Source organism: Pseudophryne corroboree, chromosome 12 (assembly GCF_028390025.1).
Source record: "Pseudophryne corroboree isolate aPseCor3 chromosome 12, aPseCor3.hap2, whole genome shotgun sequence".
NCBI lineage: Eukaryota > Metazoa > Chordata > Amphibia > Anura > Myobatrachidae > Pseudophryne > Pseudophryne corroboree.
In genome coordinates, this window is record NC_086455.1 from 161,851,494 (window position 1) to 161,877,552 (window position 26,059).

Here is a 26,059-nt window from a genome sequence, read left to right on the forward strand (position 1 = left end):
CATAAAGAAATGCCAATCCAGTCTTAATATCCATATGGACCAGCATCCATTGAGTGACTATCACTCCTTAGTGGGTAACGTATTAAACCAAACAGATTGTTGGGTATGCTCTCAAGTACCTCAGGGTCATAGCAAATCAGGGCTAGTACCATTTCCTTTAACGTTAGGGGAGGTACTTGAGCTAAGGGGTGGGAGACCGGTGGACCGGAGATTTAACATCTCCAGCCCTCCTAGTTTGAAGCTCCACCAATACCATGTGGATAGGTCCCTCTTATGTTTTAATATCTCCAATCCCCGTAAGCCGGGAAATTGGGAAGTGTCATGGAGCAACCTTACCATGACCTTTTCACACAGAGCAGATAGAATGCCTACAGATACAGAGCTTGTACGCCACATAGCCAGTAGAGGAAAATCTTTCCGGTATCGATATACCTTAGGAAATAGGATTACTAGAGTTGGAGAGGTATCACCAGGATACTGTGCACATATCGTACAAACTGATACGTGCATTAAGCAGATGGAAGAATTAGGGTCAGGAGATTTCACCTGGAAGGTTTGTAACATGGTAATGTCCTTCTCCGTCCCATATGTTCTCCCCGATGATGCATATTTCATATGCGGGAGAAAGGCGTACAAGTGGCTTGCCCCAAACTCTGAAGGATTGTGTTATATTGGAAAAGTATTGCCTGAAGTGATGACTGTTACACATGACAAAATGAAGGACATACACCGTGGTGCCCAAGCTCCTTATACTCACACTCATTACGAGCACCGAGTTAAAAGACAACTGTCAGAAAGGTTAGAGCATCCGGCCTCTGATCTTATCCATGAATCCACCGGGATTCAGGTTCTGGTAGCGTTAGATTTCACTCGCACCGCTCGAGGAGTGATGAACTATAAATACATTTCCGCACTCGCCAATTTGTTAGATAATATCACTGAAATGTATGATGACACGTTTAGATACACTGGAAGAGAACTTCAAGCTTATAAAACAGAACTAGTTCAGCATAGGATGGTTCTTAATTATCTTACAGCAGTAACAGGCGGATATTGTGTTACATTGGCAACACAGTACGGCATAAAGTGTTGCACGTATATCACAAATAGCACCGAGGATCCGGTAGAGGTCATAGACCAAAAGATGGACGATATTCTCCAATTGAAGTGGGAATTTCGTCGAAAACACAATCTCACCCTTGCTGCTGTAGGTAATGAGCTGACTGGTTGGGTGTCATGGTTGAACCCGCGAAATTGGTTCTCCGGTTTGGGAGACTGGGCTCAAGGAGTCATAATGGATGTTGGAAAGTTTCTACTATGTATCTTGGGTGTCGTTATATCGATTGGATTGATATTTAGATGCAGGCAGGCTTTAATGAGGTGCAAACAAAGTACAAAAGTGATGAGCTTGAGGAGTGAGGAAACTGTAATTAACCTGGATTTGATTTATGACCCAATGATAGAAACCAGAATGTGATGAAAATGCGATTATACGGTCCGTTTCTTTCACCTGTTTTTCTGCTTTTCTCCAAGATAAAAAGACCCCCTTGGACGAGGAAGTTGACTAGACGCTATACAGACAACAGACAAGCACCAAAGATGAAGTTTTGACAACCTATGATATGGACACTTGATGAACTTTGCCATGGATCCCCAGTTTCCCTAGTATTTTTAAACTCACGCTAGCCCAACATTTTTTGTAAATCTGATGGCACTGACAAAGCTATTTGCTCATGCCCAAGGAGCAATACAGCGCAAAGAAGACGACTCTCAACAGATACCGAACACAACTTCAACGACAGATGTACATTTCCCTGACATAGAATATCATTGCATTTTCCATAAGTGTTCTTTATCTTCATCTCTACAACCCTCAGGTAATGACACACATAGACGATAGGGAATACAGGCACAGATATCAGCAACCACATACCTCCCCCATTCATGTATCATCAACTAAAATGTGCATCCCCATTTTGTTACAACTGAAAGCCGAAATGAGCTTGGTAAAGTTTGACAGCCCATCCACAGACCCGTACCACGGGATAAGAAGGAATTCAAATGTATACTTCGCAATACCTCGAAGCTTGATTTACAACACGTACGGCACGATGATACATGACCCTCCAAACATGGACTCATACACACATGCTTCTGCTATCACACTAGGTCATACCCTCTTCACACCTACTCCTCTCTCCTCCCTCACCCAACCATGGAAATGAATTAACCCCTGACATATATTTTTCTCCTTTTGAAATGTTTTAGAAGGTGGCAGTTATTATTGACTGCCAAAGGGTGGACTGTCAAAGTCAGAAAAATGTCTCTATGCACGTTGCCATATTTGCACCGCACACTGGTCTGCGCTGCGCATGCGTACACTCTCCCGTGAAGGCGCATACCCGCAATAGCGTGCACCCGCGGGCGCACGGTATGCGTATTTACGGTAGAGTTTATGTAGTCGTAGCGTGCGACTCATTTTTTAGATATTTTCACAATTAATGTAGTTTGTAGATCATGGTCCCTTTGATAGATTCTGAAAGTTTGGTTAATATAGAATGTCCCTGAGCTGAGGAATCCCTCTTTGTATCGTAGGAAGGGTCTAACAAGAGTCATGCAGCAGTGTTTGGTACCCATCGGAAGAGTATTTAATTAGCAATATTCCGGTGTTGGTTTGGAGCGTATTAATCGCTCGTGCGAATAGTTATGGACATAAGAAGTTTATGTCCATTTCTATTATTTACTCATACTCCGGTATGCGGCGGGAAACCTAGTTTCCCACCCACCTGAGCTGTTTGAAATCGTCACAGCCCACCTGTATGAATCAACCTATGACCTTTTGTTATGATGCAGGGCCGAATTCCGACGTCCAATGGACAATGGGATTGTAGGGACTATGAGATTGCATTGTGTGTGGGGCATAAATAGGCAGGCCGACCACATCCAGCTCTCACTCTTCAACGGTTCTCATTGCTGAAAATCGGGTGCTGGATGTCCAGGCGCATGCGATCGTTTACCCTTGTGCGTAAGTTTCTCTCCGTAATCATTGTCTTACTGTGAGCCAATTTCTCTCATCTCTCTCCATCTCTCTCTCTCTCTCTCCTTTCTCTTTTCTCTCACATCTCCCCTAGACTAGTATTGAATTGTATTAGATAGTATTGTATTTTGGTTAGGAAGTCTCTGTTATATTGTAGTGTATCATTTGTACTGTGATTCTTTTTGCAAGTATAATAGTTATAATACAGATAATAGGCTTTGGACCCTAAACAGGTATCTGTGTATTTTCTCATAGTGTTGTGTTCACTTGAGCGTCGGTGACGCTCAAGCAGCTTTGTAGTTAGACAGGGTACACAAGGTTGCACTTACACCCTGTATTCACATTAAGGTATTCCGTGTATTACATTGATAAAAGGTTTAGACATAAAGGTATAGCGTTGTGAGCGTCTGCGCCGCTGGTGATCTCCTCGTGGTCTCGAGCGTCCGCTACGCCATAGCGAATCATTACTCTAGTCATAGCCAATAACGTGCTGTCCTGTGATCTCTGGGCCGTGAGCGAATGTGACGCTTGAGCGTCTCGCCTACGGCTGAGCGATCGTTACGCAACTAGTGTACCCATACGGTACTTCTTAAGTAAACAGCGTACAGTGTTCTTAGACTTCATAAAGGGTTGTTTATACGACAAAGGAATTTAGCATTGTCAACAGAGTAAAAGAATATAGTATATGGTGGCAGGGGACCATTAATAAATATATCATCATCACCACCTAATCCCACTGTATGCAATTTTCAACAGGGATGCTTAGTCCTGGTACTGTGCTTTTCACAATGTTGCTGTGCTATATGTGTGTGTCCCTGCTCCCTGCCTCTCGGTGTCCCCACTGCCTGTCCCTGCCTCTATGCGTCTCCACTGCCTGTCCCTGCCTCTATGTGTCCCCACTGCCTGTTCCTGCCTCTCTGTGTTCCCGCTGCCTGTCCCTGCCTCTCTGTGTCCCCACTGCCTGTCCCTGCCTCTCTATGTTCCCGGTGCCTGTCCCTGCCTCTCTGTGTCCCCACTGCCTGTCCCTGCCTCTCTATGTTCCCGGTGCCTGTCCCTGCCTCTATGTGTCCCCACTGCCTGTCCCTGCCTCTCTTTATCTCTGCTGCCTGTCCCTGCCTCTCTGTGTCCCCACTGCCTGTCCCTGCCTCTCTGTGTCCCCACTGCCTGTTCCTGCCTCTGTGTTCCCGCTGCCTGTCCCTGCCTCTCTATGTCCCCACTACCTGTCCCTGCCTCTCGGTGTCCCCGCTGCCTGTCCCTGCCTCTCTGTGTCCCTGCTGCCTGTCCCTGCCTCTCTGTGTCCCCGTTGCCTGTCCCTACCTCTCTATGTCCCCGCTGCCTGTCCCTGCCTCTCTATGTCCCCACTACCTGTCCCTGCCTCTCGGTGTCCCCGCTGCCTGTCCCTGCCTCTCTGTGTCCCTGCTGCCTGTCCCTGCCTCTCTGTGTCCCCGTTGCCTGTCCATGCCTCTCTGTGTCCCCGCTGCCTGTCCCTCCCTCTCTGTGTCCCTGCTGCCTGTCCCTGCCTCTTTGGGTCCCCGTTGCCTGTCCCTGCCTCTCTGGGTCCCCGCTGCCTGTCCCTGCCTCTCTGTGTCCCCACTGCCTGTCCCTGCCTCTCTGGGTCCCCGCTGCCTGTCCCTGTGTGTCCCCACTGCCTGCCCCTGTCTCTCTGTGTCCCTTCTGCCTGTCACTGCCTGTCTGTGTCCCCACTGCCTGTCCCTGCCTCTTTGTGTCCCCACTGCCTGTCACTGTGTCCCCACTGCCTGTCCCTGCCTCTCTGTGTCCCCGCTGCTTGCCCCTGCCTCTCTCTGTCCCCGCAGCTTGTCACAGTCTTTCTGTGTCCTTGCTGCCTGTCACTGCCACTCTGTGTCCCTGCTGCCTGTCACTGCCACTCTGTGTCCCTACTGCCTGTCACTGCCACTCTGTGTACCCACTGCCTGTGCCTGCCTCTCTGTGTCCCCACTGCCTGCCCCTGTCTCTATGTGTCACCACTGTTTGTCCCTGCCTCTCTGTGTCTCCGCTGCATGCCCCTGCCTCTCTCTGTCCCCGCAGATTGTCACTATCTTTCTGTGTCCCCGCTGCCTGTCCCTGCCTCTGTGTCCCTGCTCCCTGCCTCTCGGTGTCCCCGCTGCCTGCCCCTGCCTCTCTCTGGCCCCGCAGCTTGTCACTATTTTTCTGTGTCCCTGCTGTCTGTCACTGCCTCTCTGTGTTCCTGCAGCTTATCACTGCCTCTCTGTGTCCCCACTGCCTCTCTGTGTCCCTGCAGCTTATCACTGCCTCTCTGTGTCCCCACTGCCTCTCTGTGTCCCTGCAGCTTATTACTGCCTCTCTGTGTCCCCACTGCCTCTCTGGGACCCCGCAGCTTATCACTGCCTCTCTGGGACCCCGCAGCTTATCACTGCCTCTCTGGGACCCCGCAGCTTATCACTGCCTCTCTGTGTCCCTGCAGCTTATCACTGCCTCTCTGGGACCCCGCAGCTTATCACTGCCTCTCTGGGACTCCGCAGCTTATCACTGCCTCTCTGGGACCCCGCAGTTTATCACTGCCTCTCTGTGTCCCCACTGCCTCTCTGTGTCCCTGCAGCTTATCACTGCCTCTCTGTGTCCCCACTGCCTCTCTGGCACCCCGCAGCTTATCACTGCCTCTCTGGGACCCCGCAGCTTATCACTGCCTCTCTGGGACCCCGCAGCTTATCACTGCCTCTCTGTGTCCCCACTGCCTCTCTGTGCAGCTTGTCACTGCCTCTCTGTGTCCCTGCTGCCTGTCCCTGCCTCTCTGTGTCCCTGCAGCTTGTCACTGCCTCTCTGTGTCCCTGCAGCTTATCACTGCCTCTCTGTGTCCCTGCAGCTTATCACTGCCTCTCTGTGTCCCTGCAGCTTATTACTGCCTCTTTGTGTCCCCACTGCCTTTCTGTGTGCCTGTGACCATTTGTCCCTGCTGTCTTAGACTGTGTCCCTGCTGCCTGTCACTGTCTCTGTGCATCCACACTGCCTGTCACTGTCTCTGTGCATCCACACTGCCTGTCACTGTCTCTGTGCATCCACACTGCCTGTCACTGCCTGTGTGTCCCCACTGTCTGTCATAGTCTCACTATGGCCCTGCTGCCTGTCTCTATCTCTTTGTGTCCTCACTGCCTGTCGCTGTCTTTGTGGGTCCCCTCTGCCTGTCATTGTCTCTGTGTCCCCACTGCCTATCACGCTGTCACTATGTGTCACTACTACCTGTCACGGTCTCTTTGTGTCCCACTACCTAATGTCGTCTGACTTTGGCCCCGCTGCCTGTCACACCTCTCTGCCTGTCACTGTCTCTGTCCCTGCTACCTGTCACACCTCTCTGCCTGTCTCTGTCTGTGTGTCCCCGCTGCCTGTCATAGACTGACTTTGGCCCCGCTGTCTGTCTCTGTCTGTGTGTCCCCGCTGCCTGTCATAGACTGACTTTGGCCCCGCTGTCTGTCACTGTCTGTGTGTCCCCTCTACCTGTCATAGACTGACTTTGGCCCCGCTGTCTGTCACTGTCTGTGTGTCCCCGCTGCCTGTCATAGACCGACTTTGGCCCCGCTGCCTGTCACTGTCTGTGTGTCCCCTCTGCCTGTCATAGACTGACTTTGGCCCCGCTGACTGTCACTGTCTGTGTGTCCCCTCTGCCTGTCATAGACTGACTTTGGCCCCGCTGCCTGTCACTGTCTGTGTGTCCCCTCTGCCTGTCATAGACTGACTTTGGCCCCGCTGTCTGTCACTGTCTGTGTGTCCCCTCTACCTGTCATAGACTGACTTTGGCCCCGCTGTCTGTCACTGTCTGTGTGTCCCCGCTGCCTGTCATAGACTGACTTTGGCCCCACTGCCTGTCACTGTCTGTGTGTCCCCTCTGCCTGCCATAGACTGACTTTGGCCCTGCTGCCTGTCACTGTCTGTGTGTCCCCTCTGCCTGTCATAGACTGACTTTGGCCCCACTGCCTGTCACTGTCTGTGTGTCCCCTCTACCTGTCATAGACCGACTTTGGCCCCGCTGCCTGTCACTGTCTGTGTGTCCCCTCTGCCTGTCATAGACTGACTTTGGCCCCGCTGCCTGTCACTGTCTGTGTGTCCCCTCTGCCTGTCATAGACTGACTTTGGCCCCGCTGCCTGTCACTGTCTGTGTGTCCCCTCTGCCTGTCATAGACTGACTTTGGCCCCGCTGCCTGTCACTGTCTGTGTGTCCCCTCTGCCTGTCATAGACTGACTTTGGCCCCGCTGCCTGTCACTGTCTGTGTGTCCCCTCTGCCTGTCATAGACTGACTTTGGCCCCGCTGCCTGTCACTGTCTGTGTGTCCCCGCTGCCTGTCATAGACTGACTTTGGCCCCGCTGCCTGTCACTGTCTGTGTGTCCCCTCTGCCTGTCATAGACTGACTTTGGCCCCGCTGCCTGTCACTGTCTGTGTGTCCCCGCTGCCTGTCATAGACTGACTTTGGCCCCGCTGCCTGTCTCTGCAGCTTGTCTCTCTACATTAGCGCTGCGTGCAAAACCAATGATGTAATTTATATTACCACTCCGAAACAGCTGATTCTTCGTGAGTGATGTCAACTTTTCTGGGAGAATTGACAGACTGAATTCTGGCTGCATAACTGCTGCCAGGTGTAAAACCATCACAATCTCCTGTCCCTCACGCGAACCATACCTTCCAAATTTTCCACCGAGATGACAGACCACCGCCCCTTAACCGAGGTCGTGCCCACCAAACCAGTAAGGCTGTCACTTCGCCAATGGTGCATGTCCGATGTCCTAGGTAGATGGGAAAAGCTTAAACGTACGATGTTAGTGAGGTCTGCTATCAGAAATTGAGGGGCCCGGGACTGACAAAATAGGCAGTCCCCCACTCCCCCTCCCCCAATTTTTTTATAAATAAATATATATACACACATATATATATATATATATATATATTTAAAGAAATTAATTAAAAATAAATATATAGTTTTAAAAAATAATTCCTATGTACATATGGAGAAACACCAAATTATGCCCCTTGCACCATATTATGAGCCACACAGTAATGCCCTTGTCGCATATTATGCCCAGTACCTGCTACTTGTCAGGGGTTCTGCTCATTGTTAAGGGATCCCCCCCCCCCCCAAGCCACTGCTGCCGCTGCGGGTCTGTCATCCCGGCAGGGGCCACTGTTCTCCCCTGCCAGCTTTAATCTGTTGAAAACATCCCTCCCAAAATGGCCACCGATTCAGAGGAGACAGTTATTAACGATACTAGAGGAGGCCGCTAGTATCTTTAATAACTTTCTCCTCATGGAGGGGCGTTTTCAATAGATTGCTGCGTGCGGACATGGACGAATGGCGACGGGGGTAAGAAGTTGGGGAGACAGCGACATAAGCTGCCCGGGCCCTCCCCTCTCTGTCAGAGAGGCCGTGGCCGGGACAGCTGTGCCCCCAGTACCCCCCCCCCCCCCCTTCCCCCAGCGGCGGCCCTGGTGTTAGTGGACCAGGCCAAGTGACCAGACCCTACTTGGTTGCCCAAGAAGAAAGGTAATAAAACTTGACAAGGAGTCGTATAAATGGGATCAATAATCAAACCCATTCCCTTTTTTCCCCCTTCAAAATACTACACTTCACCATAACTTGCTCTCTGTTCCCTCAGACATTTCCTTGGGAAAGGTGAAGGACACCAGCTGGGCCAACCTCCAGCCTCCAGTATGCAAATAAAGTCTTAGAAAGCACTTAGTCAAACTGCTGTACAAGTATATAACTCCTTTATGGAAACCACTTACACTCCTATCGCCATTAATCTATCGAGATAAACATTCGTCTTAAGTCTCTGAAGAATTTACATGAACAAACGTCAAGGCCGAGGAGAAAGCAGAAAGCGTCTGGATTTAGCTGTAAGTTTATAGTGCAGAGGCGGTTCTTGCTCCCTGGGTTAATCTGTTTTAAACCGCTATAACCCCGGTCATTTGGCGTCTTAGGCCTAATGTCAGCAGCATGTGGTTACAGCTGTACCCGTTACTGTAGAGAGAGACTGCGTTTTCAGGTCCTTTCATTTGCAATATTTCTTCTATATTGCAGCCCTGTAAATGGCTTTGCGATGCTGCGTGTGGAAGCAGGGAGAGTTTGTTGTGTCAGGTGCTGTGCTGATGATTAAGATGTGGACTCCGAGAAAGGGGGAACAAAAAAAAAATCAAATTACGTTTAAGGACATTTTAATTAAAATGCACATGCTGGTTGTGTGCAAAGCCAACAGAGATGTGGGTAAAACACATGTTGCGAAAGGTTATTCAGAGATCTCTGACTTTTTTCTTCTTCTTTTTCTCATACTCTGTGTAATTGGTTTCGGCCTAAAATGCAAAAAAACAAAAACATATTTTTATTAAAAGCAAATGCTATCATGCTCTCACGCGCGGCTTTCGTTCCGGCACGCTGGTGACTTTTCATTTAAAGAAACGTTTTCCGCTTTCTTGCCGCGCAGGATCTGGGTGTTTGGGTCTGGATATCTTTGTGCACTAAGGACCTTATCCAGAGATGGAGCATACGCAGCAAGATCTGCGTCCTTCTCCTCAAGTGCCGGGGGCCGCCCAGCATCCGCCTCCCGATGCGTCCGCAATTAGATTGTCAGGCGGTTAGCTGCCATTTTTTTAATCGGAGCCACTGCGTGTGACATCACGCAGCCGCCCCAAAAATTTTCCTGCTCCCCCCCCCCCCCCAACACCACGTAGCCGCCCTGCGACCGCCTGCCGCTGTCAATCACATTGGGCGGGATGTACTAAAGGGAAAATGCAATAAAACCCCTGTTTTCAGGGGTTTACTCGCATTTTCGTATGTACAAACACCCAACTCCAGCATTTTCGTCGCACAGGGTATCGCCATCTTTGAATGGCGATACCCTATAGAATCCTATGGGCTTCTTATCGCTGGCCAACGCAACCCGCCGCAGACGCCGACCCCCCTCCCTGGACCCGGAAGGTAATTTCCTCTTCCTCCTAGCAACGCAGCCGGAGGTCCTTCCGGCTGCAGGGGGGAGAAGGAGACGCCGGAGACAGCCTGCTGCTGCTTCCCGGCAGGGGAGCAGGTGAAGAGCCCGGGGAGGTGACCGAGACCCCCCGCACATCACCTCACAGGTATCACGGGGGGCCTCCGTCACCGCATTGCGATATTGATCACATATGTTAGTACACATATGACAGGCGGCGAGGGGTGGCGATGTATGTGATATATCCCGCCCACTGTTGCATAGACAGTTATCTCTGTCCGATATATGGGTGGCAATGGAGGGCATCTCTGTTTAATAGATTGTTAGCAATGGGGGGGGGGGGGTATCACTGTTCAATGTATGGGTGGCAATTGGAGCCGGGCATCACTGTGATATGTATGGGTGGCAGAAGTACTTTACAGCATACTGTATGGCATAGGAGGTATCTGGCAGTAGGGGTATCTCAGTGCAATGGATCATTGGCAGTGGAGGTATCTGCAATGAATTACCAGACGTGCCTGGGTATCTCTGTACAATATATATACATGACAGTTGTGGGTATTTCTGTGCAACATGTGACTGACAACAGAGGGTGGCTGGCATGTATGGGTACCAGTAGGGGGCATGTTAGTGGATGGGATGGGCAGACACCGAGGTGACCCAGCTTATGCTAAGCCCCTTTATTAGTCACGTATATATATTGCTAAGCAATCGAATCTTTGTTGTATTGTGCGTCACATACCATTGCTGAGCTGTTGTTTTTCTTTTTCTTTTTTACACTTTGCAGTGTTTTCCAGTCTTCATTTATGCAGACTTTTTTCTAGGTCATCGAGTTCTAATATTGATTTTTTATTTTGCATACTTATTAGCTTTTAGTTTGGTCAGATCTGTTACTTTCCTTATCAAGAATAGACATTTATTATAAAATATCCGCTTTCCAAGTTAGTAGTCTCACCTGGCGTTGCTCCCGTTCCCTGCGTCCTTGCGACCGCTGTCAGCAGCAGCGAATAAGCGTACGTGAGGGATCACCGTGGTTTAGGGCACAGGAATTCAGTCTTATCAGGAGAGAGATTAAGCAGAACGTCTAAAAATATCTCCTCATATTTTACTGCTCAGCGACACTTAGACGCGCAGTGATGGAGGAACTGAAATGTGCTCAACGCATAAATATTCGGGTGCGGACTAATAGATAGACACTAAGGGCCTTATTCAGATCTGATCTCAGCAGTAAATTTGTTAGCAGTTGGGAAAAACCATGTGCACTGCAGGTGGGGCAGATGTAACATGTGCAGATAGAGTTAGATTTGGGTGGGGTGTGTTCAAACTGACATCTAAATATTGCAGTGTAAAAATAAAGCAGGCTGTTTTATTTTTTTGGTATGTTGCCAATTTAGCATAATGGTGGTCATTCAGAGTTGATCGCTCGCTTGCTGTTATTAGCAGCCGTGCAAACGCTATGCCGCCTCCCACTGGGAGTGTATCTTAGCTTAGCAGAAGTGCGAACGAAAGGATCGCAGAGTGGCTACCAAATTATTTTGTGCAGTTTCAGAATAGCTCCAGACCTACTCAGCGCTTGCGATCACTTCAGACTGTTCAGTTCCTGTTTTGATGTCACGAACATGCCCTGCATTTGCCCAGCCACGCCTGCGTTTTTCCTGGCACGCCTGCGTTTTTTTGAACACTCCCTGAAAACGGTCGGTTGCCTCCCAGAAACGCCCCTTTCATGTCAATCACTCTGCGGCCACAGTGCGACTGAAAAACTTCGCTAGACCTTGTGTGAAACTACATCGGCCATTGTGAAAGTACGTTGCGCGTGCGCATTGAGCCGCATGCGCAGAAGTGCCGTTTTTTTGCATCATCGTTGCACAGCGAACATTTTCTGCTAGCGAACAACTCGGAATGAACCCCAATGTTCGCTGTACTTTATTTCATTGAAGACACCGACATAAAATATGAAATGGCCTTTTGCAGATAAATGGCAGTGTGCACAAAATTTCCTGAACAGTAGTTTTCACCCTTTTCGAACATTTATGTTTAGTTCCCAAAGAACAAATAACAATAACATGGAAAGAAATCCAGACATGCATGTCGTTGGGAAAACATGTACTTTAATACATTAGGACGATGTGGAGAAATACCATTCTAGCTGTAATTTTCTGTACACGTTCATAACCGAGCATATAAGTAAATATTACCAGCTTTGCCGTCAGTGTGGTCCTGTCCGCAATATCGTCTTCTCCCATTAGACTTATAAGACGTGAACACAAGCATTGATCGAACAGCCGGCAAGACAGTGAGATAACGGATGGAGGAACCTGAAGACAAATTGAGTGCGTACAAAAAAACTTGACCCACTATGTTTATAACATAGGGACAAGCGCCATTAATCTTAATAAAAGGTTATTAAAAAGAAATATCTTGTAACTTAACTCACTGACTATATCATGTTAACATCGCATTCTTCGTATGGATTGAATTTTAGGCCTTTTGGAATGTGGAGCCCTAAACGGATCAGGAATAAAAGTTAGAAATTAATATTATATAAATGTGAATAAAATACTGAAAACAGAGTATACAACTATAAGTCTATATAGAAGTTCAGAATGATTTCCCGGCGGTCATAATACTGACGTCGGTATCCAGTTATTTGAAATCCCGACAGGGGGGAAGTATGATCCCCCCTGTCCCCTACCCCCTAACCTTAACCGCCCCCCACTTGGTGCCTAACCCTAACCTCCCCCCGGTGGTGCCTAAACCTAACCCCCCCCTGCCTACAGCTTAACCCTAACCCTCCCCCCTTAGTGCCTAACCCTAACCTACCCCCGGTGGGGCCAAACCCTAACCCCCCCTCTCAAAGCATCTTATTGGGTCTATGGGGAGATGTATTAAGCAGTGATAAAGTGGAAAAGTGAGCCAGTGGAGAAGTTGCCCATGGCAACCAATCAGCATTGACGTAACATTTATAATTGACATACTATAATAGTATACGGAGCATACTATAATAGTATACGGAGCAGCTGATTGGTTGCCATGGGCAACTTCTCCACTGGCTCACTCCTCCACTTTTATCACTGCTTAGTACATGTCCCAATCTGTCATGAATCTTCTATAGCACAGGTTCTCTAACTCGGTCCTTAGGACCCCAAACAGTTCATGTTTTCCAGGTCTCCTCACAGAATCGCAAGTGAAATAATGAACTTCACCTGTGGCTGTTTTAAAATATGTCAGTGAGTAATGACTACACCTGTGCACCTGCAGAACGTGACTTGTGTGGGGTCCAGAGGACCGAGTTTGAGAACCTCTGTTCTACAGTACATACTTGCCCACTGTTCAGGATAGGCCGGGAGGCTCCCGAAATTAGGGTGGCACTTCCGGCCCCCCGGGGAAGGGGGCAAGTCTCCCGCATCCCTCTCTGGGAATAACATACTGGTGGGGGAGCCCGGAGGCCGCCACTACATTGAGCAGACTGGCAGTGCGACTGCAGCCGGATAGACCGGCAATGAGAAGAAATATCACTATCACTTTCCTAAAAACTATCTCCGCAAAAGGAGCAGTTTTTTGGAAGTGATACATTTATTAGGCAGCAATTTGGGAGGCCAATTCCGGGATCGGTGGGTTTAGGCACAAAAACGCAAAAAACGTCCGGGATTCAATCCCAGGATTGGAAGCTCTAATCTCGGGGATTGAGGGATCAGCGTTGAGCGTCCTCAGGACGCTCAGACACTGCCCGGTTTCCTCCTCCCGTCTCCCCAGAGCTGCGTGACGTGCAGTGAGAGGTCACGCTGCGCTGTCACACACCATTGGGAGCAGCTCATGTTCCCTACCCGCCCGTCCCCGGTCTATGGTGAGTTATGTGTGCGAGCTGGTCGGGGCAGGGCGAGGGGGGCGCTCCACACAGGGAAACACCAATCCTGGGTATCCCAAGATTGACCATTTTTCAATCCCGATACCCGAGATTGAAAAAAATGACCCAGGATTGGCCTCCCTAGCAGCAATAATGAATACTGAAAAAATTGTGCTGAGAATTGAAGACTAAGGGGGACATGTACTAAGCAGTGATAAAAGCAGAGAAGTGAGCCAGTGGAGAAGTTGCCCATGGCAACCAATCAGCTGCTCTGTATACTTTTATAGTATGCAAATTATAAATGTTACTTCAATGCTGATTGGTTGCCATGGGCAACTTCTCCACTGGCTCACTTCTCCACTTTTATCACTGCTTAGTACATCTCCCCCTGAAAACTGAATATACCCCCATATCTGTTTTTAGAATTTTTCTATCATGTATAGTTTAGAAAAACAAAAACTCTTTTGATTATCACACGTCATTATCACATTTTTATTTTTATTATAACAAGATCTTAAAAGCGTTGAGAGTGAGAGTGTGCTTTTCTGTTATGAATTATGTCTGGACTATCACGATACATATCCATTAAACCTCCCTAATTTGTGGCCCAGTTAGCTGCAAAAAATGTACACGCTACATCATTACTTGAAATCTACATTAACTGCATAGCGTCAATATTTCCCTTTAATGGTGCCGCAGCACAAACGTTTATGCAGTGGTAGGGTAGCCATCTTAGATGCGTGGCTGGGGTCTCCACGGACGCATTAATAAAAGTGTCATTGTTTCCTGTTTGGAAACCACTGCACTTTGCAATGTCTCTGTGACTCTCCTAACAGCCAGAAGCACTGATGCTAATTTGCATAGTCTGGCCCTACAATTACGGCAGATTGTGCGACCATTAAAGATCTTTGTAGCTATTGTAACTCCACATGGAGTGACCCGAAACTGGGGTAAAAGCCCCATTTTATTTCCACATCCCAATAGGCTAATTTTCTTGTGGACCACGACCTCTTAATACCCAGAAAATGGAGATAGGAATTCCCAGTGCAGCCTAGACTAGAGAAATCATACACTTACTGCCAGGGGCGGATTAGGATGTAAAACCAGCCTGGGAATTTTATGGAAGCAGCCCTAATGGGGGTGTGGCCTGAGGAATGGGGGTGGGTTCTGTTGAGGGCGATGGGATCACTGGCCCTCATTCCAAGTTGATCGCTCGCTAGCTGTTTTTAGCAGCCGTGCAATCGCATAGTCGCCGCCCACGGGGGAGTGTATTTTCGCTTTGCAAGTGTGCGATCGCCTGTGCAGCCGAGCGGTACAAAAACATTTTGTGCAGTTTCAGTGTAGGTCTGAACTTACTCAGCCGCTGCGATCACTTCAGTCTTTTTGGTGCCGGAATTGACGTCACACACCCGCCCTCCAAACTCCCGGACACGCCTGCGTTTTCCCTACCACTTCTTCTTGCGATCGGCTGTGCGTGTGGATTCTTCGTTAAATCCATAGCTCAGCAACGATCCGCATTGTACCCGTATGATGCGCGTGAGCATTGCGGTGCATACGCATGCGCAGTAGAGACCTACTCGCAGCGCAGCGAAAATCGGCAGCGTGCGATCAACTCGGAATGACCCCCATTGTACGCAGTTACGTCCTTCCTTGCATCTTGTGCTGCACTTGTGTCTGAGACCAGCGCAGATTGGGAACTAAAAGTGACCCTGTAAATTTTTGTAGAAGTGGCCCGACATGGGCAGCACAAGAGGTATAACATACCGTGTAGCCGTGGCGGCATCACTGGATGGCAGAGTTGCTGTACTGCAGAAATGGAATAACAGAATGAATGGAGACAATGCAGTGTACTGAGTGTGGTGGCTGCCTGTCATGTGGGGGGTGGGGCCACATGACAACACACAAAATAGGTCCCACAGACACGTCGGCCTACCAGGAATCTTCCCGGTGGGCCCTATGGCCAACCCCCCCCCCCCCCTGCTTACTGCAAGGAGCGGAACAGTGAAATAGTAGTTAGTATCGCTGTGTCATAGTTCTGGTGTTTGCGAATGATTCCAGCTAGGGTGTTATTTGTGCGGAGTTTGTATGCACATGGGTTTCCTCCGGGTACCAGACTTTCTTCTACAGTCTTACATCCTGCCCTCAGTGTCTCACTAATATACGCATCTGGGGGAGAACTAGATTGTAAACTCCACTGGTGCAGAGACTGGTGTGAATCTGAGTGAACATTCCCTGGTTGTACAGCGCAGTGGAATATGCAGGCGATATATAAACAAAGGAGAATAATAAGCACAACGTCTGATTTGCCACCAGTGGGGCAGGTGTTGCGTCTGCTGTTTTCTTAAGTGAATCTGACTGAAGTGAGAAATAACATGGAAGGCCAGTGCCAGACTGTGCCAGGATACTGCTGGGGGAACACAATCCCTAATTGTTTTTGGTATGCTAATGACTCCATTAATTGGGGTTAAAGCAACAACACTTTACCTCCAGGGACCTAAATGAAACAGAAACTAATGCAATGTGTTAGATAGCGCTGTAATGGGCTCCCCAGTGGCCAGTCATCCGTGTTACAGCCCTATGTCCCCCTGATGATAATAAATGGTCCTGGGAGAGGCCGAGAAGTAAAACAATGGGGGCTGCTTTGCTTCAACATCAGGACGCTCTGAGGTAAAATAAATACATTACTACAGATTGAGAGTTGGGGACAATTATGTGTAAGTGGCAGTTATGCGGCCTTGTCATGGGAATCTGCAAAGCACTGTTCTGCATCTCATTTGGGAAAATGTATATCATTTAATATGGGTGTCAGGCATGTTTCTCATACACATTGGTGCGCTTATAATAAAGGAAGCTGGCTGTTGTAGGAATATAAGTTCAGCCATGTTACTCTCTACTGTGGCAGGTAGAACACAGGCTTGAGTAACCTGTGGCAAGCATTGTTGTAGGGATAGCAATTGACCATCGATGATTCAAAATCATTGATGGTCTATAACCAATGTAGAATACTTTCACCATCGATGGGGGAGAACCAGATGGTTTCCTGCCATCGATGGTTCAGTACTACCAAATATATATATTTTTTCCTTCTCCTCAAAGTGTCAGGGCATGGAGCTTAGCCCCGCCCCTGACACAAATGAAGCCACGCCCCTGAGTCTGATTGGCCCACATTTCATTCTACTGTAAAGCAGGGGTGACCATCGATGGGTAAAACCATAGATGGTTTGCCTACAGATGTTTTTACACCATCGAGATTATCAATCGATTGTACCATCGATGGTGACCACCGATGGATAACCCACAATGGCCATCCCTACACTTCTTGTCCCAGCATGCCTGCGGCTAGCAATACATACTGGGATTGGTACTTCCATAACGGCTGGCCGCTAGGGCCTGATTCGGAGGTGTACACAAATGCCTTTGTAGCTGCCATTCCGTGCACAATGGCTGTGCGAATATATGCAAATGTCGCAGCCGCCGGGAGGCGCCTGAGACCCCCCACTTGTGTACGAAGATGCAACTTGTGTATGGGATAGAAGTCGCAAACTGTGAAGCCCCCAAAATGATTATGACACGCCTGCGTTACCGCCCTCAATCACTCCCTGACTGTCGCTTTGCAAATAAATACTACGACCATTGCGGAACGCGCGCAATGCGATTTATACATAGGCACATAATCGCTGCACTGCGCACGTCATCGACATTACTTCCATCTCTGTATCAGGACCATAGCGTTCATCCTGTGATGTAGGCGATAAGCGGCACCAATCCAGGCGCAGGATACATGGACGCATCTAACATATACGCCATCATATCCATTCCATGGGCAAGTCTCTCGCAGCCGCCCACTACTCCCACTCAGCTGCCCACTTACTGAGTGGTGATTCGCGCCAACATAGCCACGCCCCCTGCTTTACAGAGCTGGTAATATCGGCAGCCATTACAAGCTCTTGGGCGCCATGGGTACAAACTACACCTCTGTAGGTGGCCAACATTGAAACAGGGATTTTTCCAGGGGCCGAAAATTCCTATGGGGTAATAGTGGTAAGCCATGCGGCCGTGATTATCATACCCTCAGCTTAGGCTTGCCACATGGCCAACTCCACGGACGGATTGGGAACAAAAAGTGGCCCTGGAAAAATTTGTACTAGTGGCCCCACATGGGCAGCACCAGAGGTGTAAGGTCTAGCCATGGGCCATGGCAGCAGCACCCTCCCCCCAAGACTTTCCAGATAGTGGGCATGTCCAGCATCAAGGGGGAAGTTAAAAATAAATAAAATTAAATATTATGAGCACATTATATGATACACCTTCAGAATTTAGGAAACTATATCATTCTTTAGAAAGATATATTTTCTTGCTTATTGCAACCGTATCCCAATCACTATTCGCTCAATCTTATATGTCAGCCAAGCAGGCAGACAGAGCATACACTAGATCATCTGCAATCACAGGCTAAGTGGCAAAGTAATTGTCATATATGCAAATTATTTTGCATCTTATTCATTATGTCTATAAACATGCCCTCAAACAAAACAGGCCCCGCGGGTGCGTCGGCCCACCGGGAATCTTCCCTGTAAGCCCTATGGCCAATCCGCCTCTGCCCAACTCATACTATAGCACAGTATAATGGGTCTAACAAATGCCTTTCCTCAGGTCAGAGACCTATAGCTATCACTATGACATGAGCTACTAGATCCTGGTGAATTGATAGGCAGAAAATTGGTTCAGCTCACAAGAAAAGCCCCCCCCTTGCTATGTAGAGATGCTGAACCTGCGATTGGAAGCCAAAGTGAAGGAAAATAATGTGTTTCTGGGGTCCCCTACTTACCAGGACTGTAAGAGAACCTGTTCGGAGCTACCTCTTTAGGGGTTTCACAGTAACTGCACATGGTCACTTGTGGTCCCACTACAATGGGTCACAGGCACTTCGGGGTCCCCCAGCTGAAACTAGCATTTAAGCGCCACTGATTGATGTGACGGCCCGCTCCAGTAAATGAGATCCAGCTAGACGTATAGCTCGCAGGCTTATATAAACTTTCTAAAGAATGTCAAAGTCATCAATTTGCTGCACAGTAAAAAGAGTTTAACTGGGCCTATCTCAAGGGCTGATCAGAAGCCCACATTGCAAACATTAGGAATCCAATAAGGGTATAATTTCCACTCTATAATCAATTGTGCTCAGCTCCTGGTATCTCCCCACCGCTATCCTGTTTTCCTGTGCACTTTACACACCCAGAGGAAATATTGCAAGATATGGAATTCTTTAGAAATTGACAGCAGATATAAATCGCTTTGCCCACAGTCTGCCCTTTCCACGCTCCAGTTACAGCATGAAGGAGCAAGCGGAGCAGAGCACAAGAATGTCTTCAGACCCTCCTGGAAGGAGAAAGTACAAAAATATAAGATACGTGCAATGCCGCCGGTTGTCTTTAATGTAGCTGTATGGAGACTTTGTGATTCTACCTCAAACATCCACTAGGGGCACTGTTACCTTGAAGTGTATACATTTGTATTTTGTGTAAAAGTGGTTGATAAAAGCAGTGTTACCGGATGCTACTATGGTGAACGGAGGGACTACTTTACAGCGTAAATCAACACGCCACGGTTTATTTTATTTATTTATTAATTCAGATGGTTTTCTGCAGGGTGCCCCACCCCCAGCAAAAGCCACAATCGGCACCATACTAAAGCTCTGTGCCCCCCTGTCGTACCGACTTCAACACCCTACCGGCCAGCAAAAAAGAAACAAAAGTGAACCACAGACAAAAACCACCCCCACGCAGAATTACATCGGTGCTGTTTCCAACTCCCTTGGGTGGTGGTGGCTGGGGTACTGAGTTAAAGTTAGTGTTCCTGGCTGCCAAAGCTATCTGGAACTTGTAGTTCAACACAGTAATTTAATAGTAAATCAACACACTGACATCATTAAAAAAACAAAAAACTTTTGTAAGTGTGGCTTCCCGAATCCCTCTTACCGTCTTTATTGCAGGCCTAACATCCGATTGGATCTTTTCTCCCCCCATCCTGATGTAATCCACAGGTTGCTGTGCCACACGGTGAACTAATGTTTTACTAACTTTATCTCCCCACCCCTCTGCTAATTGCTGTAAATCAGTTGCGCCTCCGCAGCCCCAGGTCTTCCTCCCCGAACAGGCCCATTAAAAGAAAGCGCAGTTTGATGCCTGATAGTTTGACTTCTGTCCAACGTAAAAAAAGTGAGGCACATGTTGGGTGAATTTAGGGAGGGCTAGAGTTGCCCCCCCCATCATGTATAATACAGGATGGCCCTGGATTTGAAAGTGAAATGCTACGTCCCATATTAAATCAATACGGGACGCAGCTTGTCTCATATTAGGTCTGCGGAGTTGAGAACAGGTCTGTATTATCCATAAGGCAGAATAGATTGAAGCCTAGGGGTCCCGTAGGTACTAGGGGACCGTCATTTTTTTTTTACTGAGGAATTGCTACCTGCATCCTAGGGCAATGGTTAAAGTAACTTGGCAAACTGTGGGGGACATTTACTAAGCAGTGATAAGAGCGGAGAAGTGAGTCAGTGGAGAAGTTGCTCCATCAACCAATCAGCAGCTCTGTATCATTTTATAGTATGCAAATTATAGATGTTACTTTAGTGCTGATTGGTTGCCATGGGCTTCTGTCGGAAATGGGGCCAATTCCGACAGGTTTTGGCCCCCTTTCCATCAAACTCAAAAACAAGTCGGATTGAGGTGAGGAGAGGAGCGGTGCTGCGGGTGGCTGGGGAGCTGAGATCGGTCAGGCACCTCTCTCCCTGCAGCGCCTCCCCCGCCCCTGCAGACATGTTCCCCCACTGCCAGCACCTCCCGCCGGCCGCCGATCTCTTCTCCCTCCATCGCCCGCAGCACCTCTCTTCCTGCAGCGCCTCCCCCCGCCGCTCCACACTTGTCCCCCGCAGCCAGCCCCTCCTGCTCACGGCCGCCGATCTCTGCTCCCCTGGCCGCTGCTGTCAGCGCATCCGCAGCCGCTGACAGCAGTGGCCTGACAGGACCCTGTGTACGTCCAAATCCGACAGTCGGATTTGGCCGTCCATTGAATAGGGGTTGTCGGATCCATTCCGACAACTGCATGACTCTTATTGAATATACCCCTAACTATACAGTGGGGCGCATCATTTTGGCTGATGTCGGAGTTCCAGTGCCGGCATTTTGGCCATGTGTCGGGATTCCAGCACCGGGATTCTGACTGCTGGCATCCTGATCGCATCCCGTAAGGGGTCCTTGATGGCATGTAAAGGGACCAATTAACCTACCAGTATATTTTTGGAGTGTGGGAGGAAACCGAAGCACCCAGAGTAAACCCACGCAAGCACAAGGAGAATATACAAACTCCACACAGTTAGGGTCGTGGTGGGAATCGATCCAGTGGCCTGAGGCAGTAATACTAACCATTACGCCATCCCCACTGCACCAAAATTAAAATGGTATACTTATTGCGATTTTGGCCACTACCCTACCACACCCCCTGGCCACGCCCGCTATCCCGGAATCTGAAGTGGAAAAGGTGGTGCCCCTGGTTAGGGATCATTCATGTCTCTTTCCAGTTAGCACATTTTCCTGTGCGTATATATGCGGGTCACGGGGTCCCTGCTAATGGTGGTAATTCCGAGTTGATCTCTAGCTGCATTCGTTCGCTGTGCAGCGATGAGGCAAAAAATCGTCACTTCAGCGTATGCGGCGCAATGCGCACGCGCGACGTACTATTACAACAAATTATGTAGTTTCACATAGGGTCTAGCAAAGCTTTTCAGTCGCACTGCTGGCCGCAGAGTGATTGGCATGAAGATGGCGTTTCTGGGTGTCAACTGACCGTTTTCAGGGAGTGTTGAAAAAAACGCAGGCGTGCCAGGAAAAACGGCTGGGCGAACGCAGGGCGTGTTTGTGACGTCAAAACAGGAACTGCACAGTCTGAAGTGATCGCAAGCGCTGAGTAGGTTTTGAGCTGCACAAAAAAAACTTTGTAGCCGCTCTGCGATCCTTTCGTTCGCACTTCTGCTAAGTTAAAATACACTCCCAGTGGGCGGCGGCATAGCGTTTGCACGGCTGCTAAAAACAGCTAGCGAGCGATCAACTCGGAATGACCACCAATGATGAGAGGGTGGCTGACAGTAACGGCTCCCATCCATGCTCCAAGTACCAGGAATGTTAATGAACCTTAAGGCCTAGTGTTAATAACCAGTCCACACTCCACTCCCAAGTATTCCAGCTGATGCATCGCGCATAAATCTCTCCCTCAGAAACTAGCTGGGAGCCGGGGAGGGCGGTGGTGGACGAGGAGGGTGGGGGGGAATCACAAGGAGGACGTGTCCAGGTTAGTGGTAATAAAGACATGTGGTATCGTTTTTGTATTATTTGGAACATACAGATCTAAATTAATAACAGCTCTTACAAGACCCTCGGGGTTTGTGTAAAAGAATTTTGATCTCCTGAGGAAAAAGCTCACCGTTGCTGACAGGGGAGGGGGGGTGGGGGGTTTGCACTTGACCTTTGACCTCTTTTCAAAGGCACCTGCGTGCGCTTTTAAAATCCACTACCACCAATTATCCACTTTCAACCTAAAGTGTTTAAACTCAGGACCACATTAACTGAGCTTAGCACATTGCCATGTCAGCCGAGACTTCCTGATGTGAGGAGATGTCTTGACATGGTTAAAAGGGAGTTTAGGGATGGGGCAGGAGATTAATCGGCTTCTCCTTCTAACAGCTTCAAACAAAGAAACCTTTCAGCCACCTGGTTTCCGTCTCTCACACCTGCATTAGGATTGCGGGGCAGAGGCTTTCTCTCGACGGCTTGATCCTATTATATGCAGGTACATGTCCGCAGCCTGTGCTGTAGTGTTTGGCTTGTGGAAAGTAGTTCTAGGAGCAACTTTCTGTCAGACACTAGACCATACTTGCCTACCCTCCTGGAATGGCCGGGAGGCTCCCGAAAAACGGGTGACCCTCCCGGCCCCCCGGAAGAGCAGGCAAGTCTCCCGATTTACGGGGGTCACCCCCTGCCCGCCGCCCACTTAACGAGTAAAGTGGGCGGTCCGGGCAGGCGATGACGTGATTCTTGTTGAAGCGCGTCATCGTAACCACGCCCCCTGCTGTATAATGCCGGGGGCGTGGCTTAAATTACGCGTTCCAAAAGCCACGCCCGTTCCGCCTCCGGCCCGCCTCCGGCCCGCCCCCCTTGCGCGTCACCTGACTGCCAGCCCCCCCTGCTGAGCCGACGGGCTGCTCTCTCCCGGAGAGAGCAGCCCAGAAGTCGGTAAGTATGCACTAGACCGAGCAGCGCTAAGGCCAGGCTGGGTCCTTGTATGGCTATTTACTAAGCCTTGGAGAAAGATAAAGTGGAGGGAGATAAAGTACCAGCCAATCAGCTCCTGTCATGTCACAGGCTGTGTTTGAAAAATGACAGTCAGGAGCTGATGGGTTGGCACTTTATCTCTGTCCACTCTCCAAGGCTTAGTAAATAGACACCACAATATCTGTGCTGCGGCATTGGGTATGCTTTACCGGTGGCCCGGATCCCGACGTTCGGCATACCGGCCGCTAGAATGCCGTCAGGGGGGGCGAGCGCAACAGAGCCCCTTGTGGGCCGAGCTGCAGGCTCGGTGGCTCGCCTCAGGTTCTATTCCCACTCTATGGGTGTCGTGGACACCCAAGAGTGGGAATAGCCTTCGGCCCCCTGCCGGCATTCTGGCGTCCGGGAACCTGGCGTCGGTATGTGGCTGCCGGGATCCCAGGCACCAGTCTCTTAGTTACATCCCATGCTGCGTGCATTAGTTTCTTACAGGGCATTAATCCCTACACACATTGCAGGCAGGCGTTCCGTGCGCTTATACTATACACATGCAGCTTTGCGCAATGCAGGATAACTAGGTGGCTCATTACTGGTTAATTAGCTGCATCCTCAGTGATGTCACTGGTTCCTAGTGCAGGCATTCCCAACCACGGTCCTCAAGGCACACCAACAGGGCAGGTTTTAGTGATATCCAGGCTGCAGCACAGATGGTTAAATCAAAACAACTGAGCTACTAATTAAGTCACCTGTACTGAAGCCTGGATATCACTAAAACTAGGACTGTTAGTGTGCCTTGAGGACCGTGGTTGGGAATGCCTGCCCTAGTGACTGGATAGGCTGCATTCTCAGTGATGTCACTAGTCCCTAGTGAATGGATAGGCTGCACTCTCAGGATGTCACTGGCTCCTATTGACTGTATAGGCTGCATTCTCAGTGATGTCACTGGCTCCTAGTGACCGGATAGGCTGCACTCTCAGTGATGTTACTGGTTCCTATTGACTGTATAGGCTGCATTCTCAGTGATGTCACTGGCTCCTAGTGACCGGATAGGCTGCACCCTCAGTGATGTTACTGGTTCATAGTGACTGTATAGGCTGCATTCTTAGTGATGTCACTAGTCCCTAGTGAATGGATAGGCTGCACTCTCAGGATGTCACTGGTTCCTATTGACTGTATAGGCTGCATTCTCAGTGATGTCACTGGCTCCTAGTGACCGGATAGGCTGCACTCTCAGTGATGTTACTGGTTCCTATTGACTGTATAGGCTGCATCCTCATTGATGTCACTGGCTCCTAGTGACTGGATAGGCTACATCCTCAGTGATGTCACTGGCTCCTAGTGACTGGATAGGCTGCACTCTCAGTGATGTCACTGGCTCCTAGTGACCGGATAGGCTGCACTCTCAGTGATGTTACTGGTTCCTATTGACTGTATAGGCTGCATTCTCAGTGATGTCACTGGCTCCTAGTGACCGGATAGGCTGCACCCTCAGTGATGTTACTGGTTCATAGTGACTGTATAGGCTGCATTCTTAGTGATGTCACTAGTCCCTAGTGAATGGATAGGCTGCATCCTCATTGATGTCACTGGCTCCTAGTGACTGGATAGGCTACATCCTCAGTGATGTCACTGGCTCCTAGTGACTGGATAGGCTGCACTCTCAGTGATGTCACTGGCTCCTAGTGACTGGATAGGCTGCACTCTCAGTGATGTCACTGGTTCCTAGTGAATGGATAGGCTGTACTCTCAGTAATGTCACTGGCTCCTTATGGCAAAATAATAATTATAATGGCTGGACCAGATTCTCACAAACTTTGTATGCTCTTACAAGACATCTGCTTTCAGTTCAGTCGACAGTGGCTTTACCTAAACCTCTATGTAATTTATTTCATGGCTGTCCTGATTCTTACAATTGGCAAAGCTTTGCGTTCCTCTCCTTATCAGGACTAGCTGCTGTACCCAGCATAGCTGCTTATAGTATTGTTTACAAATATGTACTTCTAGACTGGATCATTTCACAGTAATAACATGAGATGTATTGTCTAGAGCAGGGGTGTCACGCACCTCGGGCAGCGGCGACCGCGCTTGTCCCTGCGGGTGGCCTGGTCTGCCCGGCGCCTCTCTTCTCCTGGCGGTCTCCGGCTTCGGAGGCGGGTTGGCGCGTCCCTCTGGCAGCTTCCCGGAAGCAAGGACGCCGCCATCATAAGCGAGGGCAATGAGGCGGAGCAGGTCTGACGTCACCTGCCTGCTCCGCCAATCAGGCTAGGGCGGGGGATTTAAAACCAGACACCAGGCAGAGATCCGGTGCCTGAATATCTTCGTTTCTCCTGCGGAAGCTGTGATTCCAGAGCTCCCTCGTCCCTGTGATCTCCTGTGCCTACAAGCATCCTGTGCCTCCAAGCACCTCGTGCCTCCAAGCACCTCCGTGCCTCCAAGTACCTCCGTGCCTCCAAGTACCTCCGTGCCTCCAAGCACCTCGTGCCTCCAAACACCTCGGTGTCTCCAAATACCTCCGTGCCTCCAAGCACCTCGTGCCTCCAAACACCTGGTGCCTCCAAACACCTTTGTGCCTCCAAGCACCTCCGTGCCCCCAATTACCTAGTGCCTCCAAGCACCTCTGTGCCTCTAAGCACCTCCGTGCCTCCAATTACCTCGTGCCTCCAAGCACCTCCCTGCCTCCAAGCACCTCCCTGCCTCCAAGCACCTCGTGCCTCCAAGCACCTCGTGCCTCCAAACACCTCCGTGCCTCCAAGCACCTCGTGCCTCCAAGCACCTCCGTGCCTCCAATTACCTCGTGCCTCCAAGCACCTCCATGCCTCCAAGCACCCTCGTGCCTCCGAGTGCCTCCCAGCACTCCCTGTACTCCCAGCACCTCAGTGCCTCCAACACCACAGTGTCTCCAACACCACAGT

The 26,059-nt window shown here is 49.5% G+C and overlaps 2 long non-coding RNA genes across 2 annotated transcripts in view; one reads left to right on the forward strand and one right to left on the reverse strand.

Moving 5' to 3' along the window:
- The first annotated feature begins 8,661 nt into the window (after positions 1–8,661).
- Positions 8,662–26,059, forward strand: part of LOC134980568 (uncharacterized) — a 132,453-nt gene continuing 115,055 nt past the window's right edge. The window contains exon 1 of the long non-coding RNA XR_010190434.1: positions 8,662–8,898. This is a non-coding gene — a long non-coding RNA (uncharacterized LOC134980568). The remainder of the gene's footprint in view (positions 8,899–26,059) is intronic.
- Positions 8,775–26,059, reverse strand: part of LOC134980567 (uncharacterized) — a 48,305-nt gene continuing 31,020 nt past the window's right edge. The window contains exons 2-4 of the long non-coding RNA XR_010190433.1: positions 12,418–12,485; positions 12,179–12,298; positions 8,775–9,351 (exon numbers count right to left, since the gene is read on the reverse strand). This is a non-coding gene — a long non-coding RNA (uncharacterized LOC134980567). The remainder of the gene's footprint in view (positions 9,352–12,178; positions 12,299–12,417; positions 12,486–26,059) is intronic.